Genomic DNA, 17,438 nt, shown 5'->3' with positions numbered 1-17,438 from the left:
TCTATTGTTTTTCTTCCTATCTGGTCAGCTGATTTTTTTAGCATGCTTTCTGATATCTCATTTGATGCCAGACATTATAGGTGAAAAAATTCTGGAGATCCTTGGTTTGTCTTCCTCTGAAGAGGATCAAGATTTATTTAGCACTGTCACAACACTGTTAATCAACTCTACTCCAATATAAAATTATAAGTTTTTTTTAAATGAACTTATTTACAAAACAGAAACAGACTCACAGACTTAGAGAATGAACTTATGGTTAACAGGGAGGAAGGGTGGTGGAAGGGATAGTTAGGGAGTTTGGGATTGACACGTACACACTGCTATATTTAAAATGGATAACCAACAAGGACCTACTGTATAGCACAGGGAACTCTGCTCAGTATTATGTAACAACCTAAATGGGAAAAGAATTTGAAAAAGAATAGATACATGTATATGTATAACTGAATCACTTTTTTTTACATCTGCAACGATCACAACACTGTTAATCATCTATACTCCAATATAAAATAAAAAGTTAAATAAAACAAAGTTTTATTTTAGCAGACAGAGTACTAGCGGAGCACCCTGACCCCATTTGTGATTGACATTAGGTTGAGTTAAAGCTGGTCTGTTTCAGTTTTGTCCTTTTGTCTGTTTCAGTTTTGTCCAGCATGGTTCTTCTGGAATCTCAGTGGAAACTCCAAGGCGTTTACCAAGGCCCTCTAACTTGCTAGGGCTTGATCTTGAACTGTAATCTCTGTCTTTCCAGTACTAGACAGCTGCTGGAACCTGCGCATCCACTTAACCCCTCAAGTGCTGCTTTTTACAGGGTTTCTTTTATTTTCACCATTCACAGCTTAGAAGTCAGCTAAAGGTTTGAGGGGAAAATTTATGCAAGTTGTAGAGCTATCTCCTCTAGGATATCATCCCTTATCTCCCAGTGGCACCCCTAAACTCTGACAGTTTCTGCCTGGAATCCATAAACAGAGGAAACGCCAGGTAAATGTAAGCTCACCTCTTACACTTCATTTCTGTCAAAGATCTCAGTTGACGTCTGTCAGCTCCTGTTTAGTCACCCAGTGCTGACAACACAAGCACGAATGGAGCAGCCGTGGTGGCATTTGCCCAGCATCACAGGCTGCCCCTTCCCAAGGCTTAATTACCTGCTGCAACTGCTGTCCGCCTTCCAGCAACACGCTCTTCAGTGCTAAGTCCCCAGTATGGTTACCATCCCACTAGGAGACCAGTCAGATGCTTGGCGGCGAGTTGGCTCCACCGGACCCCTTCTATTCTGGAAGCAACGGCAATTCATACAACTGAATCAACCCACACTCTAGGTATTTGTTTGCCTTTCCTGCTTGCCAGACCTCAGACAAAACCACTCACTATCTGGGGATTTATAGAATGTTTGATTCATCCATCTGATACCACATCAAAGCAAGGAACCTACTGTATAGCAGAGGAGATAGAGGAGTGTGCATATTCTCACGGGATCCACTGGTCATATCACATACCACATCCCCAGAAGCTGCCAGGCTGATAGATGTTGGAGATGGAATGGCCTGTTAAAGGCACACTGTGAGTGCCAGCGTGGAGGCAGTAATTTACAGGGATGGGGCACCATCCTCAGGGTGCAGTTTATGCCTCAAATCAACTACCTTTATATGGTTGTGTTCCTGGTAGTTGGAACGTATGGACTGGGAACCCAGGAGTAGCAGCAGGAGAGACGTGCTTACGTCACTCCCCGTGACTCAATATGTGCTGCTCTTCCCTGCAGGCCTGGGCACTGCAGGTTTAGAGGCTTGATTCCCAAGGCAGAACAATTCATTCAGGAAACACGTCAGTAGTCCTTCTGAGATACAAACTACAGCTGCTGCCAGGGGACCAGCCAGCAACAAGAGGAGTCACCATTGTGACAGGGATATTTGATCCTGATCACTAGGAGGTGGGGCTGTTATTACAGTGGGAGAAGAGAGACGTATGTTTGGCACCCAGCTAATTCCCCATAATATTAGAATACCTCTTGGCACTGTCTCACCCATTTTGGTAGTAAGTAATGAACACAGCAGTCAGCCTGAGACGCACACAGTGACCAGGGCCTCAGGGATAAGTATCTGGGTCTGGCCACTGGGAAAGCCACCAAGACCAGTGCAGGTGTTAGCTGAGGTTGAGGAGGGCAACAGTGAATATAATTTGCAGTCCTAAGACCAGCAGCAGGGGGCGAGGAGGCTGTAGTTCATCCTCCTTGTAAGTTTCTTCCAGGAAAACAGGCCCACCGGAATCCTGGTGTTGCTTCTCCCAAAACTCATATGAAGAAGTGAATCCAGGTGATGAAATTGTGGGCCACCCCATCCCCCCTTTCAGAACTGAAGGTTTATTCTCCGGCCACTAGAAGTGCTGCTGGCAGGCAGTCCTCAGCTTGAGAGAGTCGCCTTGCCCCAAAGCAGACCCGTTCCTGGGACAGCCCACATCCAATGACTGGTTGACATAGGAGCAAAGACCTGGCCCTTCCACTTAACTTTGGGACGGTTGTGAATTTGGAGTTCTTCGTGGGGTCAGCTGATGCCTTTACTGAGACTGCATAGCAGCCCTCTTCTCTCCCTACCCAGTCCTGCTTCCTTCTCTTGTGATCCCAAAAGCCTCCATGCAAACGTCCACTCAGAGTCAGCTTCCTGGGGAACCCAACCTGGGATAGTTTCCCTCCTGCCTCTCGTATTTCAAAAATCTAGACTCTGCTTATGGAACAGAGCAGCTAAAACTGCTTCTAATTCTTTACTATTATAAACAGAATTTTGATAACCCTACAGGAAAATCATTGCAAACATCCTTAATTGTTTTCCATGGGGTCATAAAAATGGAATTTCTGGGGCAAAGTACACATTATTGAAAAGGCCTTTTAATACACGTGCCAAATGCCTTCCAAAAGCTCTGGACTCTCACCAGATGTATATGAGGGTGCTTGCTGCCCTGACATCTTTGCCAACATTGGGCAATCACATCCTTTTTAATAATTGCTATTTTGACATTGCCTTAAGTTTGAGAATTTTTGCATCTCATACAAACTGCAAAAGGAGCCTCATTCTTTCCATGTAAAATCACTAGAAGAAGGAAATGAGCTTTTTGAGAATAGCAAAATAACTGAGGAGAGCGGGATCCAAATCTTTGAGAGAAAACTTTCAAGTCCTGCCGTCCCATCTGCACCAGAAATTTCTCCAAATCCTTCATGTGAGCACAGCACCACACTGTCACTTAAGGTGATATTATCGGCATAGAAAACCCTGATGTTCCACATCCCCAGGCAGTAGATACACCAGGGAACCCAGGTACACCCAAAAATGTGAGAAGAGGATTGGTGTGACAGCATCACTGCTCTTTTCCTTTGGTAGGAAACTCCTGGGCAGAGTCTGGACTCGTGTTTCCTGAGGGAAAAGCTGTTGTCTCCCTCACAGTGGCTTTTCTGTGGGAACAATGCTCATGGCTTTACAAGGCAGAAGAGAAGGAAGTTACTGTAATCAGGCCAGAGCTTCTAAAATTTATATTTATCATCCACATTGCCCAGAAAAAATCAAAATAAAAAGTTAAATCAACATACACAAAAGGCTGGGACTTCCCTGGTGGCACAGTGGTTAAGAATCTGCCTGCCAATGTAGGGGACCTGGATTTGACCCCTAGTCCGGGAAGAACCCCCATGCCATGGAGCAGCGAAGCCCATGTGCCACAACTACTGAGCCTGTGCTCTAGAGCCTGCAAGCCACAACTACTGAGCCTGTGCACCTCAACTACTGAAGCCCACGTGCCTAGAGCCCATACTCCACAACAAGAGAAGCCACGACAATGAGAAGCCTGTGCACTGCAATGAAGAGTAGCCCCTGCTCACCGCAACTAGAGAAAGCCCACACGCAGCAACAAAGACCCAACAAAGCCAAAAAAAAAAAAAAGTAAATAAGATAAAAAAACATGCACAAAAGTGGGAAATAGGTGAGCCATAGTAAAAAGAGAACAGTCAATAAAAAAAAATCCGGAAATGATCCAGACTTGGAGTGAGCAGTCAAAATTGCTATAATTCATATGTTTAAAAAGGTAGAAGGAAAGAGGGTGACAATAGATTTGTTAAAAATGTGGGATAGAGTATTTCAAAACAGCATTAAAATAAGCCAAAAATCAAGTGGAAATTTTAGAACTGCAAAATAAAATATTTGAAATTCATTGGATGACTTTAGCAGCAGACTTTGCACAGCAGAAAACAGAACATACTAAACTTGAAAACAAGAAGAAAAGAGCTAAACTGAATAACAGAGAGAAATAAGAATATAAGGAGCAAAAAAGCATAAGAAAGGAGCTTACTTACATGTAATTGCTGTCCAAGAAAGACAGGAGAGAGAGGATGGGCAGATGCAATATTTGCAAAAGTAACATTGAGAACTTTCCAAATTTATTGAAAGATGTCAACTCACAAATTCAACAAGTTCAGCCATCCCCCGAAGGGTTAATAGAAAGGTCATTATGCTTGGCACATAGTGATTTGCTGAAAATAAAAAGACACATTATATTATCAACTAAAAACTAAGGAAGGTAGAAGAAATAACAAAGAAATAATATCTTTAAAACGTAAAAGAATTAAAAAATTGTCAAGCCAGCATTCTATAGGCAGAGAAAAAATTATTTAAAGGCAGATGGGTGACATCAGCAAAATGGCAGAGTGGGAAGCTCCAAGTTCTCATCCCCTCACAGAAACACCAAAAACACAAGCAGAACTGCCAGAACCAAATTTGTCAGAGACTCTGGAAAACAGTCAAAGGTTTGCAGCAACCAAGTGAACATTGAATCAAGAAAGGGATGAATTCAAAGCAGTAGGAAAACTTTGTGGCATTTTTACTTGCTGTTGCCCCACACCGTCCCTGGACCACCGAAGTCCCAGGAGCAAAAGCTGGGGAGTTTCTTTGGGAAATTAGGGCATTCCAAAGTACTATCGATATGGGGGAGTTTAGAAAGCCTCATGCGTGCTGAGAGAAAGACGCACACTCAGAACAGATCTGAGAAGACGCTGAGATTTCACCTCAGGCTCTCCCTAGGCTTAGTGCAAGCCTGGCTACATGTTAAAGGAGTACCAGCACAGAGCCAATCTGAAAAAAAAAAGGGGGGTGGGATTGTTGTTATGTTATTGTTGTTGTTTTTAATAAAGTACCTGGAATTCAAGGAAATCTCTGTCAAAAAACTAGCTAAAAACAAACCAAGAAACAGAGACACTTCAGTAACCACGAACAAGGAATACAGCCTTTGCAAAAATAATTTGGGAAAGTCACTAAACAGATGGAGTACTACAGCCTTCAACAATCAAGAAAAACAGCAAAACCTGTGAAGGGGGAGAATCTGATTCCTACTTGATGTGAAAAAAACCTCCACTTGTTTTTTTGGTAGATTTTCTTTTGGTTTTTTTTTTAACATCTTTATTGGGGTATAATTGCTTTACAATGGTGTGTTAGTTCCTGCTTTATAACAAAGTGAATCAGTTATACATATACATATGTTCCCATATGTCTTCCCTCTTGCGTCTCCCTCCCTCCCACCCTCCCTATCCCACCCCTCCAGGCTGTCACAAAGCACCGAACCAATATTTTTGGTAGATTTTCATCCTACCAAATTAATAAAATCTGATATATCCATATGATGGAATATTATTGGGCAATAAAAAGAATGAAGTATTGATACATGCTGCAACATGGATGAACCTTGGAAATATTATGCAAAAACTACAGGAAAGTGGTTGAATAAGCTATGCTTACATCCGCACCAGGAAGTACTGTGTAGCTGTAAAAAAAAAAAAAAAATAGAGAAAGATCTCAATGAGCTGACATGGAGTGATTTCCAGGATAAACTGCTGAGGTAAAACGGCAAAGTGCAAAATAGTAATTATAGTGTGCTATCCTTTATCTAAGAAAGAAGAGGATGTAATAAAATAAACATACCTGCTCATTTGTGCAAAAGAATGCAGGAAGGATCGACCAGAAACAAAAGATTAGTTACCGACAGGGATATTTGGGAAGCGGTGGAAAGAAGGGGGCAATGAGTCTGAGTAATAGAGATGACAAGGGAGTGACACAGTTTTTAGTATACCCTTTTATACAGCACTGGTACTTAGAACTATGGTAATATTTTACAAATGCATAAGTTTAAGGAAAATAATGAAAACTAATTATGAACCTGAAATGGAATATAAAAGTAACAACAGAGGCTTCCCTAGCAGCGCAGTCGTTAAAAATCCGCCTGCCAATGAAGGGGACATGGGTTCAAGCCCTGGCCCAGGAAGATCCCCCATGCTGCGGAGCAACTAAGCCCGTGCACCACAACTACTGAGCCTGAGCTTTAGAGCCCGGGAGACACAACTACTAAGCCCGCAAGCCTAGAGCCCGTGCTCCGCAACGAGAGAAGCCACAACGGAAGCCCGCGCACCGCAGCAAAGAGTAGCCCCCACTCACCACAACTAGAGAAAGCCTGTGCAACAGAAGACCCAATACAGCCAAAAATAAAAACAAATAAATGAATAAAAGTAACAACCTAACTGTACTACAAATAAATAATATAACCAAAAGTGAAGGCTTGGAGAAGAACTAACCTAAATAACTTTGCAAAACAGTATTTTGCCTGTAAAGCTACAGGAAAAAAAAAAAAAAAAAAACCAAAAAACCCTGTACACATATAAGGTAATCCTCTTAGTAAATCTTTTTTTACAGGTGTATGGGTTAGTCATTCTGAAACACACATATATGCACGTACATATATGTATACATATATAAGTGCATATATTATAGCTAATGAGAGCTACGTTTCTCAGTGTCAGAGAAGCTACAAATAATGAAAAGGGGAATGACAGCCCATTGTAATGATCACATCTAACAACTAGATCTTAATTTCTAAACACCTTTCTCCAAAAACAGGAAACAGAGCTCCTTGGAGAAATAGTTGATTCCAGGGCTGCTGCAGGGAAACTACAAGATAAACCTGGAACATCTTGTTCCAGAAACTAAGGAAGTGCTAAAAACAGGATGGTAGATATCAAAAGGACACATGAGCCAACCTGAAGGAGTTTGTAATAGCAAAAGCTGGGAAAATTTCAGAAACAATATTTTTTAAATGATGTTCTATGGGTTAAACCTATAAAATTTAAAAATATCCATGAATCTGTATTGATGCAAAGAAATAATTGAATATGTAATACATAAGTAAATGGAAGAGAAGAACCTGTTCTTTCTCACAGAAGGATTATGTTGATAAATGTAGATGGAAAAGGCAAAAAAGAAAATGACCCTGAGGCAAACACCGCAGTCATAGTTGTTGCAGTCAAGATGGATGCTAAAATTAGTGGTTGCAAGGTTGAAGAGAAACAGGATATTTGCATAGCCTGAAAGCGTTTACCCCCAAATATTTATTAATTACCAAGGGGGAAATAGTAGCATACAGTGGAGGACCACGGCAGAAAGCGTGTTAACTAAATGATTTAAGTTGGCATCCTCAGTAACAAGACCCACTGACAACGCGAACTACCTGAAACCGGCGCTGAGAACGTCGTTTCGTTGGGGCAGGGGGAGGATGTGAGGGGAAAGGGATGGATTAAATGTGACATATACATCGGAACGCCACTCCAGTGTTTGCTGATGCATATTTGGGTGATAAAACTGTAAACAAAAGCAAAGAAGTTCTTTCCGTGGACGTCGGGGTTGGCTGCAGGTGGAGGCAGAAGGCAGATGTTAGGCTCTGCGGGGGTGGCAGGTCTGGTGGTGGCAAGGGTTTGTGATCCTTCCATTAAATATCTTAGTTTTGTGCCTTTTTCTGCAGCTGCTGTACTTTACAGCAAAGAAGCTTTAACAAACGCGGATGGACACTTGTGTATACCTGGGAGGAAGGAAATCTGGAAAGAAATACATCAAAATGCTTTACAGTGGGTGGTGGGATTATTGATTTTAATTTTTCTTACACTCTTCTATAATGTTCGAATGTTCAAAACTGAGTTTTATAAGGGGGCGGGAGAGCCGGGGGTGGGGGGAGGGGTGGATACATGAGCATCTATTTTTCTGCTAAGTTCCGAAGTCACCTCCCAGGTGTGCCCGCAGAGTCCTGGTTTGGTTTCCCCCTTTAACCATGCCGGGGGCGGGAACTCGGTCCTGCACGCACCCTCACCCCCCTTCGCCGGCCCGGGTTCGGGTTTTGCAGCCGCTTCCCCGCCCGGACCCGACGTAGCCGGATTGGGGCGGGGATTCCGGGGCTCGCACAGCCGCGCCTTCCGCCCGCCTCTCGCTCCTTTTCAGTTTGACCTGAAATTCGCTCGAAAAGCGAAAGATTTATATGGTGAAGTGACCTGGATGCGCGGGAAGAAAGAGCCTTAAAGGATCAAAAGTAAAGCGGCCTCTGTGACCTCGTGGCGCAATGGTAGCGCGTCTGACTCCAGATCAGAAGGTTGCGTGTTCAAGTCACGTCGGGGTCACAACTACCCCTTTTCCCACCAAACTAACTGGGGACTTTGGGCCGCTTAGGATTTTATCCCACGGCTCTATTCGGGTCTCCGTGCTCCCTATTCCTCCGCACCGAGGTTCAGAGGACGAGCCTTAGAATTTCTGTTTCATCATTTTCATATCTGACGGAGGTGATCTGGGAAACTCCTGGAGGCGCGAAGCCAACCGGCCAATGCCACTTCTCCTTGTCACCCAAAAAGCCACTTTAAAAGAGAGACCAACAGCACAGTAGAAGACAGGATGAAACAGTTATTGGAAAATGAAATGTAAATTATTTTTAAACATATGAAAGTAACCTCTTTCATAATAAGAGAAACGCAAATTAAAATTCAATAAATTATTTTTAACCTGTGAGATTGTCTAACCTATGATCAAAAAGCTTACATTAAATCGCATTGCTCACATCCTTAAAGCTACAAAGAACAGGACCAGAGGAAATTAAAATAATTAGAAAAGAATATTTTCAGCCAGTTTAGAAAAGTTTTCAAGTATATTTTTCAATATTGCTTCTGTTCCTTTTGCTCCAGACTTTTTCCAGGAATGCATTCACCCTTCCGTATGGTGGATAATTACCATCAAGTGGGAGGATAATCATGCTTCTCTATCCTCTGCATCTATAATCTTCTCTCAAAACGTTTTCTGTTTTCATATTTTCTCTGCCCTTTGGGCGGTCTTCTCAGACGTGTCCACCATCTGGAATTCCATGTTCTGCAACTTAAGAGAGCCCTGTGATCCTACCATATTGTCATTTCAGTTTCCAGGGTGTCCCCTGTCTTTAAACTCAGTCAGTTGCCCCATAAGGCTTTTCACATCTCATTTCAAAGAAGCCACATCTTGGAGGAAGCCTCTTACTGTTTCTCTGAAGAAAATAAAATAAAAAATCCTGAAACTTCCCATCATTTTCAGTGGTATGCTTTTCTTCTCTCAGGAACTACTCTCTTTTTCTAGTTCTGCAGAATTAAAAAGACAAAAACAAACAACAACAATTTGCTTTTCTCTCTCACTCATACTGTGAAATTACTCTTGCTGATCCTTTAAAATCTGTTCAGACTCAGTGTGAAGCAACAGATGGGGCTGTGCTAACGCTTGGCCCTGCTCTCTGTTCACTGGTGTGGGTCAGATGCCTTCTCAGATCCACTGGCTGGAGGACAGGCTGGGGCACAGTGCCCACCCCGTTCCCAAAGCTCAGGAAGGTGTCCCCTAGGGCTTTGTTGAAGTGACATTTTCTCCTCTCCTGTGAGGTTTCCTTGCTACTGTGAGCCAGTGAAAGCAGTACTTAACCCTAGAGATCCCACATTTCAGTGTGAGTTTCAACTTAAATGTCTTAAGTGGATCTTGCCTCTTTAGCTAAGGCAGAAAACAACACACTTCTATTCACTTAACTCTCCTAAGAGTAACATTTTAATTTAATGCCAAACAAATACTCTGAATTCCCTGAGATTCTTTTTCTTTCAAGAATTTTACATTCAATCTATTTTGTAGATATTCTAGCCTAAGAATTTTTTCTAAACAAACCTTATTAATTTTAAAGTTTTAATGGTGTCCTTAAAGTTTCTTATGTGAATTGATAAAATTCTCTTTTCATATATTCATAAGTCAAATTGTAAAAGGTTGTAAAATTGTCAGATAATATATTACCATACAATCTCATCTTTATTATAAGGAGCAGATTTTCAGTCATCAGTTTCAACCCTCAGCTCATTTATTTCAGATGAATAAGCACTTGCCCCTCCACATTGAGAAAACAAAGGCAGCATACATTTTTAGAAAAACCGGGGCAAGGGTATTTTTTGTGGGTAAAGTATCACTTATTAGACAGAAAAAGTAGGGATGAAGAGGAAGAAAAAGAAAAATTGCCTTAGACTTAATTTCAAAGGTTTATTCCACCTGCACCAATGCATCAGATATTTTTAAATTTTTAAATTTCCTAGAGATTATTCTGTTCTGTTAATCTAGTTGTACATTCCTGCTTCACATGAAGCTGGCTGTATTGCTTTATTTTAAAAGGAAGGTAAAACTTAAAGACAGCACAGCCTTGCCACAGATACAGTAGTTGATAAATTCTTTTGGCCCATTGTCTCTCCCATTGAAGGTGCTTCCTTACGTCAAGCCAGATAGGCCCTGGGACACTGCCCCTGGCCCGAGAGATGCTCTCCTGCAGAGGCTGAGCCAACTGCATGGTCTCCAAGGAATTTGGATTGGAAGCAAATGGGACCTGCTGTTTGTTTCAGAGGGTGTTCTGAACATGTACACGGTGAGCTGAGATCATACAATGACTTTGTTTCCTATCATCCCTTAAAAAGATATTCAGTTTCTCTCTTTTGTTTTTGTTTTTGCTTTGATGGTTAAAACAATTTGGGTTTTATTGTTTTTGCTAAACAATACTAAAAATTTTTCATTTTGAAGGCAGGGCTTGAATTATTTAATTTTGATCCACTTCATAAAAAAAGAAAAAAAGGAAGGGGAAACAGATCATGGCCAAAAAGAACAAAAAATAGTAGTTAGGGACTTCCCTTGTGGTCCAGTGGTTAAGACTCCACGCTTCCACTGCAGGGGACACAGTTTTGATCCCTGGTCGCGGAACTAAGATCCAGAATGCCTCATGGTGCAGCAAAAAGAACAGGGAACGGGGGCGGGGGGGGGGGGGAGATTTTATTTAACAAAGAAAAAAGAAAAAAAATAGTAGTTAACTCCCCACCCCTGAAGCTCTAGCCAGTCACATGAGCATCACCCACTTCCCACGATGCCATGATGCCTGATATTCAGATGGTAGCACACTCTACCCCACTGGACTGCCTTGAAGGCACAGGGGCAGTAAGTGCCAGTTTAGCAAAGATATTCAGTCTCTAGTTCTCCTTCTCATGGATGAGGGAGCAAAAGGGGCTGAAGAGAGTGAGGGGCAATTCCATGACTTTTCTGGTCGCTTTGTGATAAGAAACACTCCCCCAGGCTGTGAATATGACAAGCATCCTATGTAATAGTCAAGTCTCTGAACGTGAATTAAAGTTGGGGTCCCTTCCCTCCTGGTCTTGTACTTCTGGTTTCCATCCACGGCTTGCTAATGGGTGTCTCTGACCCCTTCTGAGTCAGAGCAGGGGAGGAAGGATAAACAAGGGTGCAGGGAACGTCTCCACGTCAGTAGGTCAGTAGTGTCGTCAGCAGGCGTCCTACTCTCTGGAATTTTGAGAGACTCCCTCAGTGCTGAGGATCCTTCTGAATTTCACTTAGCCCTGGTGAAAATACTATTTCAGCTGGTTGCTGTCTATTGGGGCAACATTTAGGACTCTCTTCTAGGAGATGTGATCAGCCCTCCAGGCATCCCTGTGGATAGCAGCTAAGAGGAACTCCCCTCAACCCCCCACCCCATGCACATGAATCATGTCTAGACCATGGGAGGAATTCATGCATCTTTTGTCCCCAAATTTGTGCTTTAAAAAGTGTGCAGACACCTCTTCCAACTCACCATGAACAGCTAGTCTGGCCAGCTCTTGCCCCTTAGGTTTCTTAAGCAAAGATATACATCAGGCCACTGAGTCACCAAACCCCAGGGGGACACATATCAAGCTGTCCAGGTGGCCTGTTAAAACCTCTCACTAGGTTTGAACTATGGGACAAGCAACCTCCCCACCATCTTTCCTCTGTGAAGCTGTTTCCAAACGTTTAGAAATCCTCTTCAACCCTTTCTAGGAGCCCTTTGATACTCTCAGTATAGGTGAGGGGCTTAACAATCTCCTAACAGTTTCTCAGCCACTACTTTTTTTTTTTTCCCAATTCTGCCTGGTGGCCTGCCTCACAGCTCACGTCAGGTATCTGATATCTGCTGTCTTAGATTCTTAGCAGAAACCCCCATTTTAACATTTGTTGCACTTAAGCAATGGAAGGGAAGGATGGGGGTGGGCGTGGGGACAGCCCTCTCATATGCACAGGATTGGGGTTGCCCAGGGGTCCCCCCAGCCACACTGCTCTGGGTCGGCTCTCCCAGGGTCCTAACTTGTCCACCGCCTCCAACTGTCTCCCATCTGTCCCTGTGCGGTCAGCACGCCAGGGCCGGCTCCCTTCTCCTGCCTCCAGACTCAAGCTCTGGTCGAGGGGATATGGACACGTTCTCTTAGGGCGCCTCCTGCCAGGACAGAGGGCGCTGTCCAGACCTCGGTGCTGAAGCACCTCGGTTCTCTCCGCCCTTGAAGGAAGTGGAGATGATCTCGGAGACGCAACAGTGAGTGGTGGCATGAAGGGAGATCTTAATTCCCGGCCCAGGAATTGAACCTGGGGAGCCTGTATGGAAACCAGGAATCCCAGCCAGCACACCCCCTGGCTCTTGCCCCCCGTGAAAAATGCATTTCTCACAGAGGCAAAACTGTAAAAACAGGTACAAAGTTTATTATTAGAGACATAGCATAACAAGTGAGAGAGCTCACAGAGAAATGATTTGTTTAGTTAAGACAGAAGCAAGGCAGAGATGCACACCGGAGAGAAAGGGTGTGGGCATCCCCCCAATGAGGAGGAACGCAGTGAAGAGGCGGGTAAGTCACTTATATAGGGCAGGTCTTCTGGGTCTCTTTACCTCTGGCCAATTATCTGGTTTCTTTTTCCACACCTGCCCTGCCCTAAGACCCTCCCCAACATGCGTGTGCAACTTTTTTCCAAGAAGGATTACAGCCCAGAGACATATGGAACGGCCTTAGCATCACCTATTATGGGGTGGTGCCCCTTCCTTTTTGACCCCCAAGGAGCCTTTCTGCGCATGTGCAATGTTTCCCTTGCCCCAAGGATGGGAAATGTATGACCTCTTGATCTTTTAACAGGGTTCAGTCCCACTCCGTCCCTGCCATAAAAATGCCCATTGTCTGGTTATTTACCCTATTTCTCTTACTGGTTTTTATATCGAGGTGCAGATCTCGAAATATAGACAGAAGTCTGGTCATAAATATGTAGTTCTGGAGCCCGTGTGTCTCTTGCTTCAGGAAATGTAAACAGGGGGCTGGTAATGAATGTCCTGATGGAGCCCATCTTCTTCTCACCCCAGGAGGTGTGAACAGGAGGCCAGCTGTAAATGTCTAGCCTGGAGCCCATCTGTCTCCTGCCTCAGAGCCTCAGCCTGCAGCAGCCTCCTTGTCCCCGTGGCCCGCCCTCCAGACCCGGCCACGCGGGCTCAATAATCCACGGCCTCAGAGCTTCCGACCAGTACCACCAGGCCTTTGAACCGTCAGCATCTCCGCAGGAGGTCGAGTCTTCCCTAAGGAGGCCTGGAGAGGGCCAGTGGCTTGGCAAAGACTCGCAGGTGAGAACGGGAGGAAATCCCAGCCCAATTCCCCAGAACAGGTAGGAAGGCACGCACCTTGGACGTTTTCACCACCGGCTCAGGCCTTTCCTGTGAGTTGTGAATAGGGGGCTGGCCCCACGGGAGCTCTTCCCACTTTCTAGGGACACAACCCTTTCCACAGGCCTCAAGAAAATCCCTAAATTCCTCACAGGCACATTCCATGCAGTAAAGACACCTCCACATCTAGTCTGGGTGACTCCCAACTGCGTGGACATTCACACCCCTTGTCCCCAAGCCCAGGCAGGGAGATGCAGGCAGGCATCCCTGATGAGGGGCATCCTTGAGGGAGTAGATGGCAAGGTTGCCCTGAAAGCTTTGCAAAATCTGATAGCAGTGATGTTGGGGAGCACAGAGAAGGGGCAGCGGCCAGTTCAGAAAAGAAGGGCCGATGGGAACCCAGAATGAGCAGCCAGGTGGGCTCTGGTGGCCACTACCCAGGCTCCACTGGACTCACCAGCTCCACAGCCCAGGACCTCCCACCTCCTTAAGCAGTGTAAGGGATCATTGTGGAACCAGGTAAGAGAGGTAGACCAGGTCATGTTCAAGGGAAAGGGGTTTGAGAGGGCATCCCAGGGATCCTGCACCTGGCCCTCAGGAACCTGGGCAAGGGTCCTGTCCTGGCAGCCCTGGAGTTTCGCGGGGGGGCTTGCCCAGCTCCAGCTACTGCTAGTGGCTCTCCAGTCGGAGGTTCCGCCTGGTGTACACAGCGGTGCTTCACAGGCCTCAGGATGTTTGGTAAGATAGAGTATCTACTGACAGCTGATGGGTGTAGCCAGACCCATGCAGCCTGCAGCTTTCTTTATCCAGCAGACCAGCTGGGATGGGAAGAGGCACTTCAGGAGTCCTAAGTAAGGGAGGCTGACACTAGCATTAAACGGGCTGAAAGCTAATTGAAGTCTTCACCTCATCTATGGGGACCATGTTCAGGACGCATAGGGGTATACAAGGGGGCAAGTCCTTTGTGGAAAAACACCTGGTCGTCATCCATTTCCAGATGGTTATTTGAAATATATGATTTTTTTACACCCTAACATAGAACACATTGATGGTACATTTAACAACGTTTTTAAATTTAATTTTTTTGTGTGTTTTTCCCCCTAGCTTCACTGAGGTATAATTGACAAATCATTTAGCAAATTTTTTTTTTTTTTTTGCGGTACGCGGGCCTCTCACTATTGTGGCCTCTCCCATTGCGGAGCACAGGCTCCAGATGCGCAGGCTCAGCAGCCATGGCTCACGGGCCCAGCCGCTCCACGGCATGTGGGATCCTCCCGGACCGGGGCACGAACCCGTGTCCCCTGCATCGGCAGGCGGACTCTCAACCACTGTGCCACCAGGGAAGCCCTAGCAAATTTTTAAACAGCAATTTTAGTTACATGCTTGGCCATCATTACTCCGCAATATAATAGCTCTGAATAATCATAAAATTTAAATAAAATTAACATACAGTAGTAACTCCCTCACTGTTTTGTTTCATTTTCCTTGGTTTATGAGAGCCTTACTCTTAGGGTTTAGTTGTTAGGGTAACGGGAACATGGGCAGAATATCTAGAATTGTATTCAATATTGTGATTTAGCTGATGAAAGCAGTAGGAGCTCATAGGCGAAGACAGACTGAGAAACATTCATTCTGACACCAGGTAACATTCAATCTGCTTTGCAGAATTCTTCACTCCCAAATGCAGACAATGGCCCTCGGAATCTCTGATCATATATCCTTTGATGTGTTGTCTTCTTGTGATCACTACACTTGAGAAGAAACATCATGGCAGCTTGTCTTTCCTTTTATGCGGAGTCAACCAGGACAGATATGGATGTATTTTTCTTCCACAGCTCAGAACCATGTTGCAGAAAGACATAGTTGAGACTAACAGGGAGACTGCCCACCTGAAACACAGGTATGGGATTTTGACATTTTTTTCAGGGTGTTTGAAAATTTTAAGGCTAACTTGTTTAGTATCTAGTAAAGGACTTTGTTTTGTAATTTTTTTTTTTTTTTTTTTGCGGTACGCAAGCATGTGGGATCTTCCTGGACCGGGGCACGAACCCGTGTCCCCTGCATCGGCAGGTGGACTCTCAATCACTGCGCCGCCAGGGAAGCCCTGTTTTGTAATTTTTATTCAAGTCATTCTGTCTATATTCAGGAGAACTGGAAATAATTTTTTAGATGACAAGGCTACAAGAGAAATGCTGGATTAACAAACTAAATCCAGAAAGACACCTCCCCACCCTTCAAGAGGCTGGGAGACTTTGTGAAGAGCACCACTTTCTTTCCTGGGAAAAATCTACAAAAATTGCTCTCTGGTCCAATGAGCATCATTGTTATGCTGGAAACAAGCCCAAGGACTTACTACAGAGAAAATTGTCTCACAGTGGTGACCAGACACCAGACTGGCTCTTTGGGCCTGTCCCCTGGGAGCTGCGGAGAGTGCCCCCTGTCCTAACAGTGAAAACAGCCCCACACACAACCTGCTGGGCTCAGGGTTACTTTTTTTTTTTTTTTTTTTTTTGGTGCAAAAAGCTTTACTGTTTCCCTTTGGTCCAAGACTTGGGAGAGGGCTCCAGGTCGGTTAACAAGCTGCCCAGTGGCTGCAGAGAGAGGAGCTCCTCAAAGGCCGCTGGGCTCCAGAGCCTCCTAGTGCTGCTTGAGTCTGAGCCTTTGGAAGAGATACTGGCTTAGCCCAGCCTGGGGACCAGCCAGCCTGTGGAGGTTAGTCAGGTGGTCGCCCACCTTCTTGTCGAGTTTCACCTGCTCATCTAGGAAGTGGCTCTCCAGGAAGTCGCAGAGGTGGAGATCTGCGCGGGTGGGACCCAGGCCATGTAGATCCAAAAGGTCCTGGTTTGGGTTCTCCATGAGAATGGTGGCTTCCATTGCATCCTGGGTGTTACCCCACTCATCTCGAGATGGCTTCTGCACGTCCTGGACGAGGGCGAGGCAGCCGCACTGGTTTTGCATTTTCAAGACACGCTCTATGCCCTCACACTTCTCCTTGGCCAATTCGCAGAAAAAGTGGCCTATGCCCGCCAGAGGCACCTCATCGCGGTCGAAATAGAAGCCCAGAGAGAGGTAGGTGTAGGAGGCCCGCGGATGCAGGTTGACCAGGCGGTTGACAGTGGCTTCTATCTCGATGGAATAATTCTGACAAATCTGGGAGCTCATGGTTGATTCGGTAATAAGGAGTTAAGCTCAGAAATGGTGTTGGTTGGTCCCAGTGGCCAAGGATAGCTTGAGTGGCTGATTCTGAAGATTGCGACTGGAAAAAATGTTGGGGGGTGGTCGGAAGCTGGAGCAAGGGGCGTCCCTGTGTCTGTTCCATCCAAACACTGTTGAAGAAAGAGACAGATCTGCGGGGACCACCGAGCGCACAACTCAGGGTTACTCTTTATGAAGGGACTTGAGTAAGTGTGCCTCCCGGCTTTCAGTAAACCGTTTGAAAGGTTCTTTTTCCTTTATTTGAAAAGTCTAACACAGATGTTTTACGAAGTGGGCTGTCTACCCAGAATAATGAAGAAAAGTTTCTTAATTAGTCTTTGGGGATAAACAGTCACGATGGGGTCCTTCAAGAGAGAAAACTGAAATTAATGAACAATTATTTAAGATTGTCACTGGGTCGTGAGAAACTGCCA

At 44.8% G+C, this 17,438-nt stretch overlaps 1 non-coding gene and 1 pseudogene across 1 annotated transcript; one reads left to right on the top strand and one right to left on the bottom strand.

Annotated features, from left to right (window-relative positions):
- Positions 1 to 8,389: 8,389 nt before the first annotated feature.
- On the top strand, positions 8,390 to 8,461 carry TRNAW-CCA (transfer RNA tryptophan (anticodon CCA)). The gene has a single exon. It is a non-coding gene; the product is annotated as a tRNA-Trp (tRNA).
- A 7,948-nt stretch (positions 8,462 to 16,409) lies between these two features.
- LOC101318062 (ferritin light chain pseudogene) lies at positions 16,410 to 17,251 on the bottom strand (annotated as a pseudogene).
- Between the last annotated feature and the right edge of the window lie 187 nt (positions 17,252 to 17,438).

This window comes from Tursiops truncatus, chromosome 20 (genome assembly GCF_011762595.2).
Source record: "Tursiops truncatus isolate mTurTru1 chromosome 20, mTurTru1.mat.Y, whole genome shotgun sequence".
In the NCBI taxonomy this organism is placed as follows: Eukaryota; Metazoa; Chordata; class Mammalia; order Artiodactyla; family Delphinidae; genus Tursiops; species Tursiops truncatus.
The sequence above is the reverse complement of the archived record's forward strand: the minus strand, read 5'-3'. Positions and strand labels throughout refer to the sequence as shown.